Source organism: Schistocerca nitens, chromosome 10 (assembly GCF_023898315.1).
Source record: "Schistocerca nitens isolate TAMUIC-IGC-003100 chromosome 10, iqSchNite1.1, whole genome shotgun sequence".
NCBI classification, from domain to species: domain Eukaryota; kingdom Metazoa; phylum Arthropoda; class Insecta; order Orthoptera; family Acrididae; genus Schistocerca; species Schistocerca nitens.
In genome coordinates, this window is record NC_064623.1 from 136991905 (window position 1) to 137013861 (window position 21957).

The window sequence follows — 21957 nt, forward strand, 5'->3', positions numbered from 1 at the left end:
ATTCATGTCGGACCTTTGGGTTTGCCAGATCATTCGCTCCAACTTTCCAGGATGTTCTTCAAACCATTCGATAACAACTGGGGCCCGCTCACATCGTTGTTTGAGAACATAAAGTCTGTGAATGGTTGCAAATGGTCTCCAAGTACCCGAAAATAACTATTTCCAATCAGTGATTTGCACAGCAGGACCAGGGGATGGAGCCCATTCCATGTAACAAAGCCCACAAAGTTATGGAAAATGGTTCAAATGGCTCTGAGCACTATGGGACTTAACATCTGTGGTCATCAGTCCCCTAGAACTTAGAACTACTTAAACCTAACTAACCTAAGGACATCACACACATCCATGGCCGAGGCAGGATTCGAACCTGCGACCGTAGCAGTCCCGCGGTTCCGGACTGAGCGCCTAGAACCGCGAGACCACCGCGGCCGGCACACCGTTATGGAGCTGAGCAGTGGTAAAAATTGCTGTTTTGAAGAGCGCGCCGCAGCGCGTAGTGTGAAGCAATCGCCCTCCGTTTGTGGCGGTGGCGCCGCTGTGGGAATCGCAGCTTTGGCGTCTCCCTCTGGTGAGAAAGGTTGCCTGTTCACGTGCATTTAAGGGGCGCTAGGAGCTCGCCAGCCGGTCAGTCTGGTGTAGTGGTTAATAAAAAAAAAAAAAGAAAAATAGAAGAGAAGAAAAGAAAAAGGAAAAGGTTGAAAATGTGGGAAGAAATCGTAAGTCAAAATGTCTTTTTTTTTTAATCGTTAATGACCGCGAAAAAAGGGAAAGAATGAAATGCAAATCGGACTTCGTATTACAGAAAAGCTATAGTTGGGGTGGTCCTTGTGGCGTTTTTGAGCAAAAGTTAAACCAATTTCCACTACAAAAATTTTTGAAAAAGAACAGAGAACAACAAAATATGACAGGGGGAAATGGCGTAGCTTTGAGTTCATTCTTTACCAGGTTAACATGTCTTCTTTCGAGCGGCGTCCAGGTCTTCAAAAATCTCCTTCAATTCTGCGTGAAAAGTTTGCTCCGAAATCTTGCAATCGTCCAGGAATCACTAATTTATACCAATTGAAATCATCTTGATACTGTATGCAATTTAATTTACTTTGCTACTTCCATCCTCCGAATTTCTTAACAACTTCCACAATATGTCTACACATTAAAATCAGATCAAGACTAGCTAATAAGTTTTTTTAACGTCTTCATCAGATCACGTCTGCCTTCAGCTTCGGCTATCAAGAGCAATTAAGAAACGAAACGAAAACAAAAAAAATGTTGCGATTTTAGAATTTCTCTGCCGTCGAGCGCTCATACCGCTGCGACGAGATATTTTTTATCTGAGGGAACGAGTGTAGCGCGGCGAAATTCAAAGTCCCGCTACACTGGGTCTGCCTCTCGTCCGCATTTGTTAGGCAGTTAGTGTGTGTCTGTCGTTCGGATGAACCTTTAAAGCCGGCAAAATGAGAGTCTTTCCACTACGCCAGTAGGAGAACTCAGCGAGTGGTCGCCCGGTCGGAGCATAGTTCCTGCACCTGAGTCTGCGCGTTAGGCCGCCAGTCCGCTCGAGTTTGCTCAGGCAACGGTCATTGGCGGTCGATCGATCAGTGGGTCGGTCGCGCACTGAGCCACAAGATGACTTGTCCGCCTTGAGCGTCGGCGCATGTGTGGTCGCCACGTGAGTCCAGTGGGCCGCGCCGTATAGCAAGGGGAGTGGCTTCGCGGCCGACACGAGGGCAACAGGAGTCAACCCACATCAGTCTGGCCGGTGCGAGCTGCTACGCCGTGAGGCGGGAGATCAGCGCCCCTTCGTGCGTCCGTTGAAGCATCTGGCAGCGGTCGGTTCGGGAGAGCGATTTGGGGGTGCTGCGCCTTCTCGAGAAATTAGTTTATTAGAAGTTAAGTGATTGGTGATATGTTGTTCGATTTACTCTTGTTAAATTCTACTTGTTTTCTTGGTGAGGTCAGCAGGCGTTTTGCTTTGGGGTCGTCCCACCATTCTTCTCCGTTTGCCCACCCGCGGGAAGGTGATTGTTTATAAATTCGGTAGTCAGTTTTTCCCTTGTGGAGTAGGGGCGGGTTAGAGCAACCTGCTGTTCGGGTTGTTCGGTAATCTCCCTATCAATTTACCGTACGTTAGTAGCTGCCTCTGTCATGTTTGTCGGATTTAGTGTATTAACGAATTTATTGCGTGGATTGTAACGGCCTAATACCTGAAATATGGCCGGCCGAAGTGGCCGTGCGGTTCTAGGCGCTGCAGTCTGGAACCGCAAGACCGCTACGGTCGCAGGTTCGAATCCTGCCACGGGCATGGATGTTTGTGATGTCCTTAGGTTAGTTAGGTTAAACTAGTTCTAAGTTCTAGGGGACTAATGACCTCAGCAGTTGAGTCCCATAGTGCTCAGAGCCATTTGAACCGTTTTGAACCTGAAATATGTTTTGATCTTTGGAAACTTTGATATTATTGCTTATGATCCTGAGAGGCGGTATCTGTGTACTGTAGAGTATATTAACTATTGTTTGTCCAACCTTGTAGAATTTTAAATAAGATTTCATTTCATGGGCCTTTATTTAAATGAAGGTTTTAGTATATAAACTTGCCACCATTTCACCGCAAGACTTTTCTTAGAAGTTGAAATCAAGCTGCACCTTCGGCGGCAAGGTCAATATTTATTTGTTAGTGTTTTGTACCACTTCCATCCCTCCTACGGGGATGCATGGTTTGTGTGCTTGTGTAAATTGTTAAAACTCTTAGTTTAAAGTTATCTGGTGTGTTGCAGATTTGCACTCTACCAAACGCCGCTGCTCTCGGTCGTTAAGTGAAACCCTTCGGCCTCTGCCTTGTCCCTGGTGAGAGTTACGCCTGAAATTTGTTGTTCTCGGCTCACTCTTGACACAGTGGATCTCGAAATATTGAATTCCCAAAAGATTTCCGACATGGAACGTCCCATGCGTCTAGCTCCAACTATCATTACGCATTCAAAGTCTGCTAATTCCCGCCGTGCGGTCTTAATCACGTCGGAAACATTTTCACGTGAATCACTTGAGTACCAATGAGAAGCCTGCCGCGGTGGTCTAGCGGTTCTAGGCGCTCAGTCCGGAACCGCTCGACTGCTACGGTTGCAGGTTCGAATCCTGCATCGGGCATGGATGTGTGTGATGTCCTTAGGTTAGGTAGGTTTAAGTAGTTCTAAGTTCTAGGGGACTGATGACCTTAGAAGTTAAGCCCCATAGTGCTCAGAGCCATATGAACAATTTTGTACTGAAAAGTAAAACTTCCAAATTTTTATTGTGTTCTCAGTATCAGCTGAGGTATTACATGTCATGCGTATTACACGGTCGACTTTTCCGCTTCGCTGATGCAAGTTGCGCCGCTCCGCCGCTAGAGACATCTGAACTGTAGCGTGTAGCATGGTTGCGTTTAACTATGCCCGAGCGTGAGAAATATCGTGCTGTAATCGAGTTCCGAACAGAACAAAACGTGCCTCCAGTTGAAGTCCACAGCAGAATGGAAGAAACCGTGTACGGTGATCATTTTATGGACGTCAGTGATGGCGACGTTAGATTGTTTCTCCTCGCCGTTTTGACCTCGAAAACAAGGGAGTATCAGTAGAGTTCCGCCACAAAAGATCACCGATACCAAAAAAGGTTCAAAGCCGTGCAAAGCCAGGCATATCTCATTCTGGGATGATGAAGGGTTGGTGCATTTAATTCATAACCGGTGCTACGGAGTGTGAAGGATGACCTGGGTCTGCGGAAACCGGACATTTACCACATACCATGTGAACGTGGTAGGAGTAGGACCATTGGGATCGGGTACAAAGAACAACAAAGGTCACCAGACTGAGACACGCAACAGCGATTGCCGAGTGAGCCGTGGTAAAAATTGCTGTTTTGAAGAGCGCGCCGCAGCTCGTAGTGTGAAGCAGTCGCCCTCTGTTTCTGGCGGTGGCGCCGCTGCGGCAAACACAGATTTGGTGTCTCCCTCTGGTGGGAAAGGGGGAAAGGGAACGCCTAGCACAACATAGGCATGCGCACCTTACTTGTTCCACACTGGAATCAATGTCAGACAGCACCTGAAGTAGACTTCGAGTCACGTAGTTGAAATATAGTGCAAGAAAGACGCGGATAACCGATTTTTCAACATGACAACGTTTCACCTGTGCCGGTCGTTGTGGCCGAGCGGCTCTAGGCGCTCAGTCCGGAACCGCGCGACTGCTACGGTCGCAGGTTCGAATCCTGCCTCGGGCATGGATGTGTGTGATGTCCTTAGTTATGTTTAAGTAGTTCTAAGTTCTAGGGGACTGATGACCACAGATGTTACTTCCCATAGTGCTCAGAGCCATTTGAACCACTTGAGTACCAATGAGGACTTATCCAATTCGCTGTCCTTTTTACCTCGTGTACGCGATACTACCGCCATCTGTATACGTGCATAGCGCTATCTTATCAGTTTTTGCCATCTCGGTGTAAAAAGGCAGCGCATTGGCGGAGCTGACGTTCGTACTCAGGTTAGTCATGTGAGATGGTTTCCAGCGTGATTACGGCCGAATTAACAGACTCTGAACGAGGAATAACAGTTGGTGCCAGAGAGAGTCGAGCAACTGTCACCTTCTTAGCGGTAGCGCTGCTTTCACTCTGAGCGGCTAACAATTTTCGAGGTAAATTCCGCAACTTGTTTTGCTTTTTCAGTATCTTTACTTGTTTGGATCTTGTACCCGATTTGTCAAAGCAGTCGCTGTTCTGGCTCAGAGCACTATGGGACTTACCATCTGAGGTCATCAGTCCCCTAGAACTTATAACTACTTAAACCTAACTAACCTAAGGACATCACACACATCCATGCCCGAGGCAGGATTCAAACCTGCGACCGTAGCAGACGCGCGGATCCAGACTGTAGCGCCTAGAACCGCTCTGCCAACCCGGCCGGCTCTGTAGCGGTCTCCTGCTCAACTAGAGGTAGCTACTGTTTGTTAGCAGAGCAGATTGTCCCTGGTGAGCCTTGCTCGAACGATCGTTTATTGCATTATTTTGTCACATAAACGTGAGTTCCACTGTGGAAATTGATTTTGTTAGATTTTTGCACAGACAATTCGTCTCTGCTCTGTGTATTCAATTTGAACTGTTCGAAGGCTCATTTTCAAGAAAATATTCTCTTTACATGTAAACTAAGTTAGGGAAAATAAATGTCCTTTCCTTTAGTACTGCACCAAATTAGGTCAGGCTCCCCACAATTAAGAAATATCGCCTATTTATTCTGGTTAACTGATTGTGCTTCTATTATGACGGCCTGCCGTTGTAATGTAGGCGTCGCTACAGGGAAGAATACATATGTGATGGGAAATTTAATCAACGAACATAAAAAAATTGCTCTCTTTTATATTATACAGTCTATAAATCGCAGAGCTGTTTCAAATACCGTGATTAGAAATTTTCTGCGTTAAGGCAATGAAAGGTTTCAGTATCGTCTGTGTGATGATCACGCAGGTGTGACAGGCAAGCAGCTCTTTCCAGTGTCGAGCCCCAGCACGTTACACTCATGGCAACGATGCTGCGAGGTGTACATTTCACTGGACATCGGGCGGTGGTAAGGATCGAACCCAACTCAAAGGCTGAGCAGTCGCAGACACTATCATTTGAAGGGCTTATTTCAATAGTGGTACAAGCCCATTACCTCCACTTTTCTGTCTATAATGCTTCTGAAATCAAAGTGCCAAACAAACAGAAAGGAGAGCTTCTGTAAAGCTTGGAAGGTAGGAGACGAGGTACTGGCAGACGTAAAGCTGTGAGGACGGGGCGTGAGTCGTGCTTGGGTAGCTCAGTTGGTAGAGCACTTGCCCGCGAAAGGCAAAGGTCCCGAGCTGGAGTCACGGTCCGGCACACAGTTTCAATCTGCCTGGAAGTTTCATATCAGCGCACACTTCGCTGCAGAGTGAAAATCTCATTCTGGAAACAACCCCCAGGCTGTGGCTAAGCCATGTCTCCGCAATATCCTTTCTTTCAGAAGTGCTAGTTCTGCAAGGTTCGCAGGAGAGCGTCTGTAAAGTTTGGAAGATAGGAGACGAGATACTGGCAGAAGTAAAGCTGTGAGTACCGGGCGTGAGTCGTGCTTCGGTAGCTCAGATGGTAGAGCACCGGCCCGCGAAAGGCAAAGGTCCCGAGTTCGAGTCTCGGTCCGGCACACAGTTTTAATCTGCCAGGAAGTTTCAGAAAGAAAGGTTCATCTGTAGCAAGAAGCCATATGCTTGAATATTTCTGGTATCTCAACTGCAGATTTTACAGCGCTCATTTAACTTTGGGACTCTGTATCTCTATATGAGCAAAAATGGACTTGCACCACTATTGAAATAAGCCCTTCACTTAAGCAATGAGCGCAGTTGACACTAATTGTATCTTGCGGGCCGCTTGAAGTTGCTATCTAAATGGCCAGATTGGCTCCTTTCCTGGCCGTACTGGGGATAACAGCGGGGTTACGTGTCCCTCGCGCAGCACTTGTCGCCACACTGCCACAGTACGCAGGCGTGCCGCCGCCTCAGGAAGCCGCACTGGACTCCACAGCGAGTGGTTCGTGGAACTTGCCCGGTGTGCGGCGCGCCCACAGATAAGCGGCTTTGGAAGGGCGTGTCGCGTGCGTTGCGGGGGCCCAGCGGTCGTCGCCCGTTATCTGGGAATGCCGGAACCTGGCCGGCCGTGTCCCGCCTATCTGTGGAGGACACGTTTCGACAGCAGCTGCGACAGATTCCTCAGCCGACCGCTCGCTGTCTCTAAAACCGTTCGCCCCCCTCACACGGATACACGGAGAGGCCTAGCCTTGAGGGACCGTGGAAAGGGGCGGAATTCATTCACAAGTCGGAAAGACACGCGGCTTGCCGTACAATACTGACAAGGGAACCTCCCCATCGCTCCCCCCTCAGATTTAGTTATAAGTTGGCACAGTGGATAGGCCTTGAAAAACTGAACACAGATTAATCGAGAAAACAGGAAGAAGTTGTGTGGAACTATGAAAAAAATAAACAAAATATACAAACTGAGTAGTCCATGGGCAAGATAGGCAACATCAAGGATAATGTGAGCTCAGGAGCGCCGTGGTCCCATGGTTAGCGTGAGCAGCTGCGGAACGAGAGATCCTTGGTTCAAGTCTTCCCTCGAGTGAAAAGTTTACTTTCTTTATTTTCGCAAAGTTATGAATCTGTCCGTTCGTTCATTGACGTCTCTATTCACAGTAATTAGTTTAGTGTCTGTGTTTTGCGACCGCACCGCAAAACCGTGCGATTAGTAGACGAAACGACGTGCCTCTCCAATGGGAATCGAAAACATTTGATCGCAAGGTCATAGGTCAACCGATTCCTCCACGGGAAAAAACGTCTGATATATTCTATAAGACACTGGTGACGGCATGTGCGTGACATGACAGGAATATGTTGTCGACCCACCTAACTTGTACACTTGGCGAATGGGTAAAAAGATTCTTCTACCTTGCCCGATTTAGGTTTTCTTATGGATGTGATAATCACTCCCAAAAAAGTGATGAAAACATAAGATTTTGTCAAATAAACTGCAACAAATGAGTGCAGCAGATTCACAGTCGGCGCAGTTACCTCGCATCGGACGGACGGACGGACAGATAATAATTGTCTGAAAATAAAAAATTAAACTTTTCACTCGAGGGAAGACTTGAACCAAGCACCTCACGTTTCGCAGCTACTCACGCAAACCACGTGACCACGGCGCTCATGTGCTCCCACTGTCCTTCATGTTGCCTATCTTTCGCATGGACTACTCAGTCTGTATATTTTGCTTATTTTTTTTTCGTAGTTCCACACAACCTCTTCCTGTTTGCTCGATTGATCTGTGTTCAGTTTTTCAAGACCTATCCATTGTGCCAACTTATAATTAAATCTGAGGAGGGTGCGATGGGGAGGTTCCCTTGTGAGTACAACGATGTATCGTGAAAATTCTTCGCGGTGAGTGCGGTCTTGTTGAAACACTTTCTTTTTTTTCCGTCAGTTTCCTGACTCGTTTGATCAGGCCGCCACAAGCTCCTCTCGTGTTCCAACCTTTTCATCTCAGAGTAGCACATGCAACGTACGTCGACAGTTACTTTCTGGACGCGTTCCAGTCTCTGTCTACCTTTACATTTCTCCACTACAGCTGCCTCTAGTACCATGGAAATAATTTCACGATGTCTTAGCAGATGTCCTTTCATCCCGTCCCTGCTTCTATTCTGTGTTTTCCATATATTCCTTTCCTCGCCGATTCTACGGATGAGGGCCGACCGCTGTGGGCGAGCTGTTCTAGGCACTACAGTCCGGAACCGCGCGACTGCTACTGTCGCAGGTTCGAATCCTGCCCCGCGCATGGATGTGTGTGACGTCCTTACGCTAGCTAGGTTTAAGTGGTACTAAGTTCTAGGGAAGGGGGTGAGACAGGGTTGTAGCCTATCCCCGATGTTATTCAATCTGTATATTGAGCAAGCAGTGAAGGAAACAAAAGAAAAATTCGGAGTAGCTATTAAAATCCATGGAGAAGAAATAAAAACTTTGAGGTTCGCCGATGACATTGTAATTCTGTCAGAGACAGCAAAGGACTTGGAAGAGCAGTTGACGGGAATGGACAGTGTCTTGAAAGGAGGATATAAGATAAACATCAACAAAAGCAAAAGAGGACAATGGAATGTAGTCAAATTAAGTCGGGTGATGCTGAGGGAATTAGATTAGGAATTGAGACTCTTAAGGTAGTAAACGAGTTTTGCTATTTAGGGAGCAAAATAACTCATGATGGTCGAAGTAGAGAGGATGTAAAATGTGGACTGGCAATGGCAAGGAAAGCATTTCTGAAGAAGAGAAATTTGTTAACATCGAGTATAGATTTAAGTGCCAGGAAGTCGTTTCTGAAAGTATATGTATGGAGTGTAGCCATGTATGAAAGTGAAACATGGACGATAAATAGTTTGGTCAAGAAAAGAATAGAAGCTTTCGAAATGTGGTGCTACAGAAGAATGCTGAAGATTAGATGGGTAGATCATATAACTAATGATGAGGTATTGAATAGAATTGGGGAGAAGAGGAGTTTGTGGCACAACTTGACAAGAAGATGGGACCGGTTGGTAGGACATGCTCTGAGGCATCAGGGGATCACACATTTAGCATTGGAGGGCAGCGTGGAGGGTAAAAATCGTAGAGGGATACCAAGAGATGAATACACTGAGCAGATTCTGAAGGATGTATGTTGCATTAAGCACTGGGAGATGAAGAATCTTGCACAGTAGCATGGAGAGATGCATCAAACCATTCTCAGGACCGAAGATCACATCAACAACAACAACAAGTTCTAGGGGACTGATGACCTCAGATGTTAAGTCCCATAGTGCTCAGAGCCATTAGAATTTTTCTGCGGAGAACCTCCTCATTCCTTAACTTATCATTCAACCAAATTGTCAACATTCTTTTACAGCACCACATCTCAGCTGCCTGGATTCTCTTCTGCTCGGGTTCTCCGACAGCCCACGCTTCACTACCATACAATGCTGTGCTCCAAACATACATTCTCGGAGGTTGCATCTCCAAATTAAGGACTATATTTGATACTAGTAGACTTTTCTTGGTCAACAATCCCCATTTTGCCAGTGTTGGCTCTGAGCACTATGGGACTTAACTTCTCAGGTCATCAGTCCCCTAAAACTTAGAACTACTTAAACGTAACTAACTTAAGGACATCACACACATCCATGCCCGATGCAGAATTCGAACCTGCGACCGTAGCGGTCGCGCGGTTCCAGACTGTAGCGTCTAGAACCGCTCGGCCACTCTGGCCGGCATTTATTTGCAACAGTTAGCTACAGCTTCCAGCTACTTAATCCACAGTCACCGATCCGACTTAGACGTTTGTCGTAGCGTTGTACCAACTTTCCAATACCCTCGTTATAGAAGGCAGCCGCCAGTGCTTTCCGCCAATTCTCTACGCTGGCCTACAGCTCGTTGTCTGTGCCAAAATGCCTTCATAGCCAGCGGTTCATGTGAGCAGAGATGAAACTCAGAGGGAGACAATTACGGGCTGTATTGTGGATAATCAAACATTTCCGATTGAGAACGACACAGGAGCATCTTCATTGCCCCTGGAGAATGCGACTGATAATTGAAGAAGAAAACGCAAGACAGTTATGTAATGTTGGATGCGTAGCTTCAGGCGAAATTTCTCTCCCGGCCCTCGTACTTGGCGGGAGACACTGCTGTTCTAGGTATCTTTAAGTGCTCTCTGTGTGCTCAGAACTTAAAAGGACGACGTAATGCGATCGACGGCCATACTAGAGACACTGCCCAACACACCTGTTCAAAACGTCATCGGACTTTCACTGTGGTTTCCATTTCGCGACCGATCGTTCCTTACTTTCCGAATAAAAAATGGTTCAAATGGTTCAAATGGCTCTGAGCACTATGGGACTTAACATCTATGGTCATCAGTCCCCTAGATCTTAGAACTACTTAAACCTAACTAACCTAAGGACATCACACAACACCCAGCCATCATGAGGCAGAGAAAATCCCTGACCCCGCCGGGAATCGAACCCGGGAACCCGGGCGTGGGAAGCGAGAAAGCTACCGCACGACCACGAGATGCGGGCTTTCCGAATAACCATCGTATTTAGCCCGTAATTAGTATTTTATTTTTTTACACTAATCAACAAGGTGTTCGCAAACACGTATGATCAATAATATCGCGAAGTAGTTACTCATTTACGAGGAGCGTTCAGTAAGTAATGCAACACTTTTTTTCTTCGAAGTAGGTTGGTTTTATCCAGGATTACAGTACATCATATTATTCTCCGCTGTTTTGGGTACAAAATCCTATTTTTGTACTTAATCTCTGATTAGTGCGACAACCTTACACTACCTTACTGGGAGAGCTTGTATGCCATGATACCACTCCACTGGACGACGTCGGAGCCAACGATGTATTTATTAATAAGTACGTCTTTCTGTTCATAATTATTCTGACTTATACCCGATTGGCTAACGCTACCATCATTCTGTCAGCCGTAGGCGGAGCCTCCAGTATTTAAGAAACAGCTGCACTGCTCTCTTCTGATGTTGATTATCGTTATTCAGCGATTCCTTCCCCATGTGCAGCCATTGTCCATCAATGTGGGCATATCTATGTTATATAATTTTACAGCTAATTTAAGTTGTGCGTATGTATCCCCGTAATTTAAATCCTGCATCATAGCTACGGTCGCAGGTTCGAATCCTGCCTCGGGTATGGATGTGTGCGATGTCCTTAGGTTAATTAGGTTTAAGAAGTTCTAACTTCTAGGAGACTGATGACCTCAGAAGTTAAGTCCCATAGTGCTCAGTGGCATTTGAACCTGAATCATATAACAGTTTTGAATGTCTTAAGATGATCATGTGATGATCGAAACCGGTAACGTTGTAAGAAAGGTGACTTGGCGATCAAGACTGTTTTCTAATTAATTTCAAATATTCTGTTTTGACTCTTACTGTCTCCAGAAATGTTTTCAAAAATAACGAAATGAATTTGCACACGTGTCGTTCTTCACAAAGATTCACAGACTAAATCCAGTTGCTGATCTATTTGCTGTGAAGCAGCTCCACACCTGTTACCTGAACTGAATCCGGTGGGGTGTAATTTCAACCCATCACTACTGTACCAGTGTTCGCAGCGTACAAGTCACCCACCAACATCTACATCAATACTCTGCCAACTATCTGACGATGTGTGGAGGAAGGTATGTCTGGTACCATTAACTGACCAGTAATTGTAACTCCATCCTGGGTAGAGGGGCACGGGACAACGGCTGGTAGATGAAATGCACTAATAATACAGCCATTATATTGACATTATTTTTTAGCCAACCAGTTTCGATATTCCAGTCACGTCATATCAGTAGGGGCTGTTGGTATAGTATTATCACATTTCATTAATTGATCGTCCCTTCCCGTCCCATTCACAGCGGCGTTGGGACAAATGATTGTTGGTAAGCCCCTGTATTGACCCTAATTTCTCGAATTTCCTCATCCTGGTCATTATGCAAGACGTATCTGGGAGGACTCCTCCCGCAAAGTATTCTCTCGAAATTTCGATAGTAAGCGTCTTCGAGATGCACAACGCCTTTCTTTTAGAGCCGTCTGAATTTCTTGAGTATCTCTGAAACGCACACGCACCGATTAAACGACCTAGTGACGAAACGCCCCGCTCTTCATTGGATCTTCTTCTCTGTCTCTCTCTCTCTCTCTTCTATCAGTGCGTCCTTGTAAGGATCTCATATTGATGTACAGTACTCAAGAATCGGTCAAACAAGCACCTTCTAAGCCATTTCCTTAGTGGATGAATTACATTTCCCTAAGATTCTTCCTATGAATCTCAGTCCCGCATCTGCTTTTACTGCTATTTGTTTTACGTTGTCATTCCACTAATGTCGCTGCGGACAGATACTCCTAGATATTTCATGGTGCTTCCTGCTTCCAGCAATTTATCATCAATAGTGCAGTTGTGGATTTGTTTTCCTATGTATGCGCAATACGTTACATTTATTTACGTTCAGGATCAGCTGTCAGAGTCTGCACCATTTATCAATCCTCTGTAGGACCTTCTGCAAAGCGATACTGTCTTCTGGCGTTGCATCATCTGCGAACAATCTTAAAGAGGTACCGAAGCTTTATACTGGATCATTCATACACACTGTAAAAAGTAGCGGAGCTATCACACTTCCTTTGGGAACCTCCGAAATTACCTTCACACCCATCGATTTTGTCCTGCTGAGAGAGCGTCGTGTTGAGTGGTATCTGCAAGGAAGTATTGGCTCAAATCTCAAATCTGGTCCGATACTCAGTAACCTCGTGTTATTTTCGCTAAGCGGCAGTGCGGAACTGTGTCAAATGACTTTCTGAAGTCGGAGAGTACGCCGTGGATCTCATGGAGGAACAGAGCAAGCTGAGTTTCACAAGATCTCTGTATGCGGAATCCATGTTGATTTTTACAGAGGAGGTTTTCGCTCTCGAATACCGTCATAATTCTTTAGCTTCAAATATGTTCCGTAATTCAACAACAGATTGCCGTCGACGACATAGGTTGTAAGTAACGACGACGTTCTAAAGTGTAATGCCTCCGAATTATTATTTTATTCTCATCATCGGCTCAGGTATTACATGTCATGGTCCGCAGCTCGTGGTCGTGCGGTAGCGTTCTCGCTTCCCACGCCCGGGTTCTATTCCCGGCGGGTCAGGGATTTTCTCTGCCTCGTGATGACTGGGTGTTGTGTGATGTCCTTAGGTTAGTTAGGTTTAAGTAGTTCTAAGTTCTATGGGACTGATGACCATAGATGTTAAGTCCCATAGTGCTCAGAGCCATTTGAACCATTACATGTCATGCATATTACTCGGTCGACTTTCCCGCTTCGCTGCAACCCTTTGCCGCTAGAGGGCTCTGAATTATGGGGTATAACACGGCGGTGTGTAACGTTTAGTATGTCGGTGTGTGAGAAGCAGGGTCTCGTAATCGAGTTTCGAATCGGAAGAGTTCGTCCGCACATGGATTACCCTTTCCTTCAGCTTGACAACAGCAGACCATACACCCATACACCGTGCCTGCGGTACCTGCAACAATCCGACGATTCTACAGTGGCGGTATCAACAAGGTGGTCTCTTGTTGGGAGAAATCTATTCGTGGCTAGGGTGATTAAGTTCACAGATAAATAAACTCCTGGAAATGGAAAAAAGAACACATTGACACCGGTGTGTCAGACCCACCATACTTGCTCCGGACACTGCGAGAGGGCTGTACAAGCAATGATCACACGCACGGCACAGCGGACACACCAGGAACCGCGGTGTTGGCCGTCGAATGGCGCTAGCTGCGCAGCATTTGTGCACCGCCGCCCTCACTGTCAGCCAGTTTGCCGTGGCATACGGAGCTCCATCGCAGTCTTTAACACTGGTAGCATGCCGCGACAGCGTGGACGTGAACCGTATGTGCAGTTGACGGACTTTGAGCGAGGGCGTATAGTGGACATGCGGGAGGCCGGGTGGACGTACCGCCGAACTGCTCAACACGTGGGGCGTGAGGTCTCCACAGTACATCGATGTGGTCGCCAGTGGTCGGCGGAAGGTGCACGTGCCCGTCGACCTGGGACCGGACCGCAGCGACGCACGGATGCACGCCAAGACCGTAGGATCCTACGCAGTTCCGTAGGGGACCACACCGCCACTTCCCAGCAAATTAGGGACACTGTTGCTCCTGGGGTATCGGTGAGGACCATTCGCAACCGTCTCCATGAAGCTGGGCTACGGTCCCGCACACCGTTAGGCCGTCTTCCGCTCACGCCCCAACATCGTGCAGCCCGCCTCCAGTGGTGTCGCGACAGGCGTGAATGGAGGGACGAATGGAGACGTGTCGTCTTCAGCGATGAGAGTCGCTTCTGCCTTGGTGCCAATGATGGTCGTATGCGTGTTTGGCGCCGTGCAGGTGAGCGCCACAATCAGGACTGCATACGACCGAGGCACACAGGGCCAACACCCGGCATCATGGTGTGGGGAGCGATCTCCTACACTGGCCGTACACCACTGGTGATCGTCGAGGGGACACTGAATAGTGCACGGTAAATCCAAACCGTCATCGAACCCATCGTTCTACCATTCCTAGACCGGCAAGGGAACTTGCTGTTCCAACAGGACAATGCACGTCCGCATGTATCCCGTGCCACCCAACGTGCTCTAGAAGGTGTAAGTCAACTACCCTGGCCAGCAAGATCTCCGGATCTGTCCCCCATTGAGCATGTTTGGGACTGGATGAAGCGTCGTCTCACGCGGTCTGCACGTCCAGCACGAACGCTGGTCCAACTGAGGCGCCAGGTGGAAATGGCATGGCAAGCCGTTCCACAGGACTACATCCAGCATCTCTACGATCGTCTCCATGGGAGGATAGCAGCCTGCATTGCTGCGAAAGGTGGATATACACTGTACTAGTGCCGACATTGTGCATGCTCTGTTGCCTGTGTCTATGTGCCTGTGGTTCTGTCAGTGTGATCATGTGATGTATCTGACCCCAGGAATGTGTCAATAAAGTTTCCCCTTCCTGGGACAATGAATTCACGGTGTTCTTATTTCAATTTCCAGGATTGTATGTAAGTATGACGAATAAAAATATAGAACGTTACTGAAGTTTATTTATAAAAAGCTTTAAGAGCTTTAACATGCAATATTCGGAGGAAGATTACTTTTCAGCAAGCCCCTGTACGGTATGTGCGTCAGTCCTACAACTGTTCTTGAAAACGGAGATAACTTGAGCTTTCTTCCAGACGCTGCGTACCCTTTGTTGCACCTGCGACCTGGGATGAGTAGCTTCTAGAAGAGGAGCAATATCCTCGGTAGAATCTTACAGGGATCTCGTCTACTAGAAAGTGATTGTAGTTGTTTTTCTGTTCCGCGATCAGTTACCTCTACATCTACCATTTTGAAATTCGTACGATGTTTGAAACGAGGAGCCGTCTTTCGATATGCCACGGTGAAACATTTTCGGAAGAGCGAATTCCGTATTTCTGCCTTCCCTCTGTCACTTTCTGTTTCGTTGTCAATACACTCACTGAGTGATTGAATAGATAATTACGAACCGGTTATTGATTTTGTTGCCGGCCAGAGTGGCCGTGCGGTTCTAGGCGCTACAGTCTGGAGCCTAGCGACCGCTTCGGTCGCAGGTTCGAATCCTGCCTCGGGCGTGGATGTGTGTGATGTCCTTAGGTTAGTTAGGTTTAATTAGTTCTAAGTACTAGGCGACTGATGACCTGAGAAGTTAAGTCGCATAGTGCTCAGAGCCATTTGAACCATTCTTTGAGTCATTGATTTTGTTGAAGTCGGCACCTCTTAGGAGCTTCAGTGACAAAATTTTACTTTCAAAGTCATTGAATACTTCTCTCATTGCTCTCTTTACGCTTCTTTCAGGTTTAGCTTGTCAGCTAGGTTTTGTCTTCTCTTGAATCTGTGTGAAGGTCTCCTTGTTTATAGTAGCAGTTTTCTAACGTGGTTCTCAAAACAGGCTGCATCTTTCTCATACCTGAAGAAGTTACTCGGGAAACAGTTGTCTAACGAATGTTGAACAATACTTTTGAAATTTCACATGTCCGTCTTCGGCACTGACTGTTTGATGTTGTCTATGCAGATAGTCCGCAATTTGAATTCCACCACTCTTGCTAAGCAAAAATATTTTTCTACTTTTTTTGAAGCTTTCCAGAACTAACCCAGTCCCGATCGTTGCTGGAACTTACACGACGAGGTCTGTTAAAGTGACTTTGAGATTCTTGTTATGAAGCTTACGTTAGACTCCAACTGCGCAACGTTCACTTTGTTGGGCAGGCGCGAATCGTAATTAAAGGGTCTGAGGCGGAGCCGCCCAGAAATATGTATTAAAATAAATTTCTCAATAACGTATTGCAGAATTTAAAATATCAGAACGCATTTAGAATATTTCCCATATGGATTTAAATAATGCCGGTGAAAGTTTTTGGAACTGTTTATATGTGATGTCACGTGATTTTTATCGAACAGGTAATAAATAGTCTGTGCCTGGAAATCCCCTATAGGTAGCAGAGGTTTGGGGGCGTCGTTTTTTCGGAGTACAGCTCCTACGAGGATCTCGAAGGCCTTGGTGTTTCAGTGGAAGAGTGTCCTACAAACCTGCACACATTTTTTCGTACCACTGCTTGCATCAAAAGGGAATGAACAGAGTCGCTGAAACTTCGTTATCGAATCTCTGTGCCTGTATATCTCTGTTACGGTTTGACGCGTCATTAATCAACGTTTAGTGTTATTATTTTGATGATATTCTAGATAGTTTTTTTTTTTGTTTCTGCCACTAGCTTTCTGTCCAGCGCTGTAGTATGTTTGAAAATGTCCCGCCTTAGTGCACTGGAGCACGGTAACGTAAGTATCACCACCTACCGAGAGCTTCAAGAATGATTAGAGGCCGGTCGCAGTGGCCGAGTGGTTCTAGGCGCTACAGTCTGGAACCGCGCGACCGCTACGGCCGCAGGTTCGAATCCTGCCTCGGGCATGGATGTGTGTGATGTCCTTAGGTTAGTTAGGTTTAAGTAGTTCTAAGTCCCATAGTGCTCAGAGCCAATGATTAGAGGAAAAAGAGCGTGAAATATACCCCTCGTGCGAAACATGTCCCGTTACATGCGTTATTAGCAACTTTCTTTTTGTGAGTGTATTATGCGTGGATTTAGTGATTTTTTGCTCTCTTGCGAATAGCGGCAGCAGACCACAAGTTCGAAAACAACGTAGTATGAATTCAGTGTGCAATTCATCAGGTAAAATTTTGGAACATGCGGCTAGGATGAAACTGAAGGAACTTGGTGCGCCCATGTTCGATGTAAACATGAATCAAGAACAAAAGCAGTGTAAATCCAGAGAAGAGCATACGCGCAATTTAACAGAACAATGTGCGATATATCTGAGTGGTTGTTTTGCGCTATGTCACTTAAAATACGTATGTTTGTATTACAGAAGTGTAAATACGAGAAATACTGTCTGTACATTTCCGTAGAGGTTGCTCAGGTTGCTCGTGTCAGCCAATCACAGCAAAATATATGTGACGTAATCGAAACGTCACTAACTCGTCACGCGAACTCATAAACACCACAGTTAGAGGGCAAGAAACATTAAACATCTGAAGTTTAGGAATGAAAACACCAAAACTACAAGCAAGTAACGAAGCTGACATAGTCTTTTAGTACTATTCGTTGTGGTAAGACGATCGTGTGAAACCCAGCTCGCACTATTCGTCCACGAGACTCAGAGGGCCATAGACACGGTTTCCCAGGTAGATGCCGAGTTTCTTGACTTCCGCAAGGCGTTCGATACAGTTCCCCACAGTAGTTTAATGAACAAAGTAAGAGCATATGGACTATCAGACCAATTGTGTGATTAGATTGAAGAGTTCCTAGATAACAGAACGCAGCATTTCATTCTCAATGGAGAGAAGTTCAAAAATGGTTCAAATGGCTCTGAGCACTATGGGACTTAACATCTATGGTCATCAGTCCCCTAGAACTCAGAACTACTTAAACCTAAGGGCATCACACAACACCCAGTCATCAAGAGGCAGAGAAAATCCCTGACCCCGCCGGGAATCGAACCCGGGAACCCGGGAGTGGGAAGCGAGAACGCTACCGCACGACCACGAGATGCGGGCTGGAGAGAAGTTTTCCGAAGTAAGAGTGATTCCAGGTGTGCCGCAGGGGAGTGTCGTAGAACCATTGCTATTCACAATATACATAAATGACCTTGTGGATGACATCGGAAGTTCACTGAGGCTTTTTGCGGATGATGCTGTGGTATATAGAGAGGTTGTAACAATGGAAAACTGTACTGAAATGCAGGAGCATCTGCAGCGAATTGATGCATGGTGCAGGGAATGGCAATTGAATCTCAATGTAGACAAGTGTAATGTGCTGCGAATACATAAAAAGAAAGATCCCTTATCATTTAGCTACAATATAACAGGTCAGCAACTGGAAGCAGTTAATTCCATAAATTATCTGGGAGCACGCATTAGGAGTGATTTAAAATGGAATGATCATATAAAGTTGGTCGTCGGTAAAGCAGATGCCAGACTGAGATTCATTGGAAGAATCCTAAGGAAATGCAATCCGAAAACAAAGGAGGTACGTTACAGTATACGTGTTCGCCCACTGCTGCAATACTTCTCACCCGTGTGGGATCCGTACCAGATAGGGTTGATAGAAGAAAAAAATGGTTCAAATGGCTCTGAGCACTATGGGACTCAACATCTTAGGTCATAAGTCCCCTAGAACTTAGAACTACTTAAACCTAACTAACCTAAGGACATCACACACACCCATGCCCGAGGCAGGATTCGAACCTGCGACCGTAGCAGTCCCGCGGTTCCGGACTGCAGCGCCAGAACCGCACGGCCACCGCGACCGGCGGTTGATAGAAGAGAAAGGTCCAACGGAGAACAGCGCGCACGGGATCATTTAGTAATCGCGAAAGCGTTACGGATATGACAGATAAACTCCAGTAGAAAACTCTGCAGGAGACACGCTCAGTAGCTCGGTATGGGCTTTTGTTGAAGTTTCGAGAACATACCTTCACCGAGGAGTCAAGTAGTATATTGCTCCCTCCTACGTATATCTCGCGATGAGACCATGAGGATAAAATCAGAGAGATTAGAGCCCACGCAGAGGCATGCCGACAATCTTTCTTTCCACGAACTATACGAGACTGGAATAGAAGGGAGAACCGATAGAGGTACTCAAGGTACCCTCCGCCACACACCACCAGGTGGCTTGAGGAGTATGGATGTAGATGTAGAAACTGTCGCGAAATGCGAAGTTGGGGGATGTACAAATTACGTACATCCTTTAATCGTGGAGTTAGATTTGATGTTATTTAGTAGTTGATCACGAAACGCAAAGAAGATGTTGTTGTTGTGGTCTTCAGTCCTGAGACTGATTTGATGCAGCTCTCCATGTTACTCTATCCTGTGCAAGCTTCTTCATCTCCCAGTACCTAATGCAACCTACATCCTTCTGAACCTGCTTAGTGTATTCATCTCTTGGTCTCCGATTTTTACCCTCCACGCTGCCCTCCAATGCTATATTTGTGATCCCTTGATGGCTCAAAACATGTCCTACCAACCGATCCCTTCTTCTAGTCAAGTTGTGCCACAAACTTCTCTTCTCCCCAATCCTATTCAATACCTCCTCATTAGTTACGTGATCTACCCACCTTATCTTCAGCATTCTTCTGTAGCACCACATTTCGAAAGCTTCTATTCTCTTCTTGTCCAAACTGGTTATCGTCCATGTTTCACTTCCATACATGGCTACACTCCATACAAATACTTTCAGAAACGACTTCCTGACACTTAAATCTATACTCGATGTTAACAAATTTCTCTTCTTTAGAAACGATTTCCTTGCCATTGCCAGTCTACAATTTATATCCTCTCCACTTCGACCATCTTCAGTTATTTTACTCCCTAAATAGAAAAACTCCTTTACTACTTTAAGTGTATCATTTCCTAATCTAATCCCCTCAGCATCACCCGATTTAATTTGACTACATTCCATTATCCTCGTTTTGCTTTTGTTGATGTTCGTCTTATATCCTCCTTTCAAGACACTGTCCATTCCGTTCAACTGCTCTTCCAAGTCCTTTGCTGTCTCTGACAGAATTACAATGTCATCGGCGAACCTCAAAGTTTTTACTTCTTCTCCATGAATTTTAATACCTACTCCGAATTTTTCTTTTGTTTCCTTTACTGCTTGCTCAATATACAGATTGAATAACATCGGGGAGAGGCTACAACCCTGTCTCACTCCTTTCCCAACCACTGCTTCCCTTTCATGCCCCTCGACTCTTATAACTGCCATCTGGTTTCTGTACAAATTGTAAATAGCCTTTCGCTCCCTGTATTTTACCCCTGCCACCTTCAGAATTTGAAAGATCTCATTTATGAGACGTTTGTATTCCTTTTTGCCTGCTACATTTACTGCATTTTTATATTTTCTCCTTTCATCAATTAAATTCAATATTTCTTCAGTTACCCAAGGATTTCTATTAGCCCTCGTCTTTTTACCTACTTGATCCTCTGCTGCCTTCATTACTTCATCCCTCAGAGCTACTCATTCTTCTTCTACTGTATTTCTTTCCCCCATTCCTGTCAATTGTTACCTTATGCTCTTCCTGAATCTCTCTACAACCTCTGTTTTTTTCAGTTTATCCAGGTCCCATCTCCTTAAATTTCCACCTTTTTGCAGTTTCTTCATTTTCAATCTGCAGTTCATAACCAATAGATTGTGGTCAGAATCCACATCTGCCCCTGGAAATGTCTTACAATTTAAAACCTGGTTCCTAAATCTCGGTCTTACCATTATATAATCTGATACCTTTTAGTATCTCCAGGATTCTTCCAGGTATACAACCTTCTTTTATGATTCTTGAACCAAGTGTTAGCTATGATTAAGTTATGCTCTGTGCAAAATTCTAAAAGGCGGCTTCCTCTTTCATTTCTTCCCCCCAATCCATATTCACCTACTATGTTTCCGTCTCTCCCTTTTCCTACTGACGAATTCCAGTCACGCATGACTATTAAATTTTCGTCTCCCTTCACTACCTGAATAATTTCTTTTATCTCGTCATACATTTCATCAATTTCTTCGTCATCTGCAGAGCTAGTTGGCATATAAACTTCTACTACTGTAGTAGGCGTGGGCTTCGTGTCTATCTTGGCCACAATAATGCGTTCACTATGCTGTTTGTCCATGAACCATGGACCTTGCCGTTGGTGGGGAGGCTTGCGTGCCTCAGCGATACAGATGGCCGTACCGTAGGTGCAACCACAACGGAGGGGTATCTGTTGAGAGGCCAGACAAACATGTGGTTCCTGAAGAGGGGCAGCAGCCTTTTCAGTAGTTGCAGGGGCAACAGTCTGGATGATTGACTGATCTGGCCTTGTAACAATAACCAAAACGGCCTTGCTGTGCTGGTACTACGAACGGCTGAAAGCAAGGGGAAACTACAGCCGTAATTTTTCCCGAGGACATGCAGCTTTACTGTATGTTTAAATGATGATGGCGTCCTCTTGGGTAAAATATTCCGGAGGTAAAATAGTCCCCCATTCGGATCTCCGGGCGGGGACTACTCAAGAGGACGTCGTTATCAGGAGAAAGAAAACTGGCGTTCTACGGATCGGAGCGTGGAATGTCGGATCCCTTAATCGGGCAGGTAGGTTAGAAAATTTAAAAAAGGAAGTGGATAGGTTAAAGTTAGATATAGTGGGAATTAGTGAAGTTCGGTGGCAGGAGGAACAAGACTTTTGGTCAGGAGATTACAGGGTTATAAATACAAAATCAAATAGGGGTAATGCAGGAGTAGGTTTAATAATGAATAAAAAAATAGGAGTGCGGGTTAGCTACTACAAACAGCATAGTGA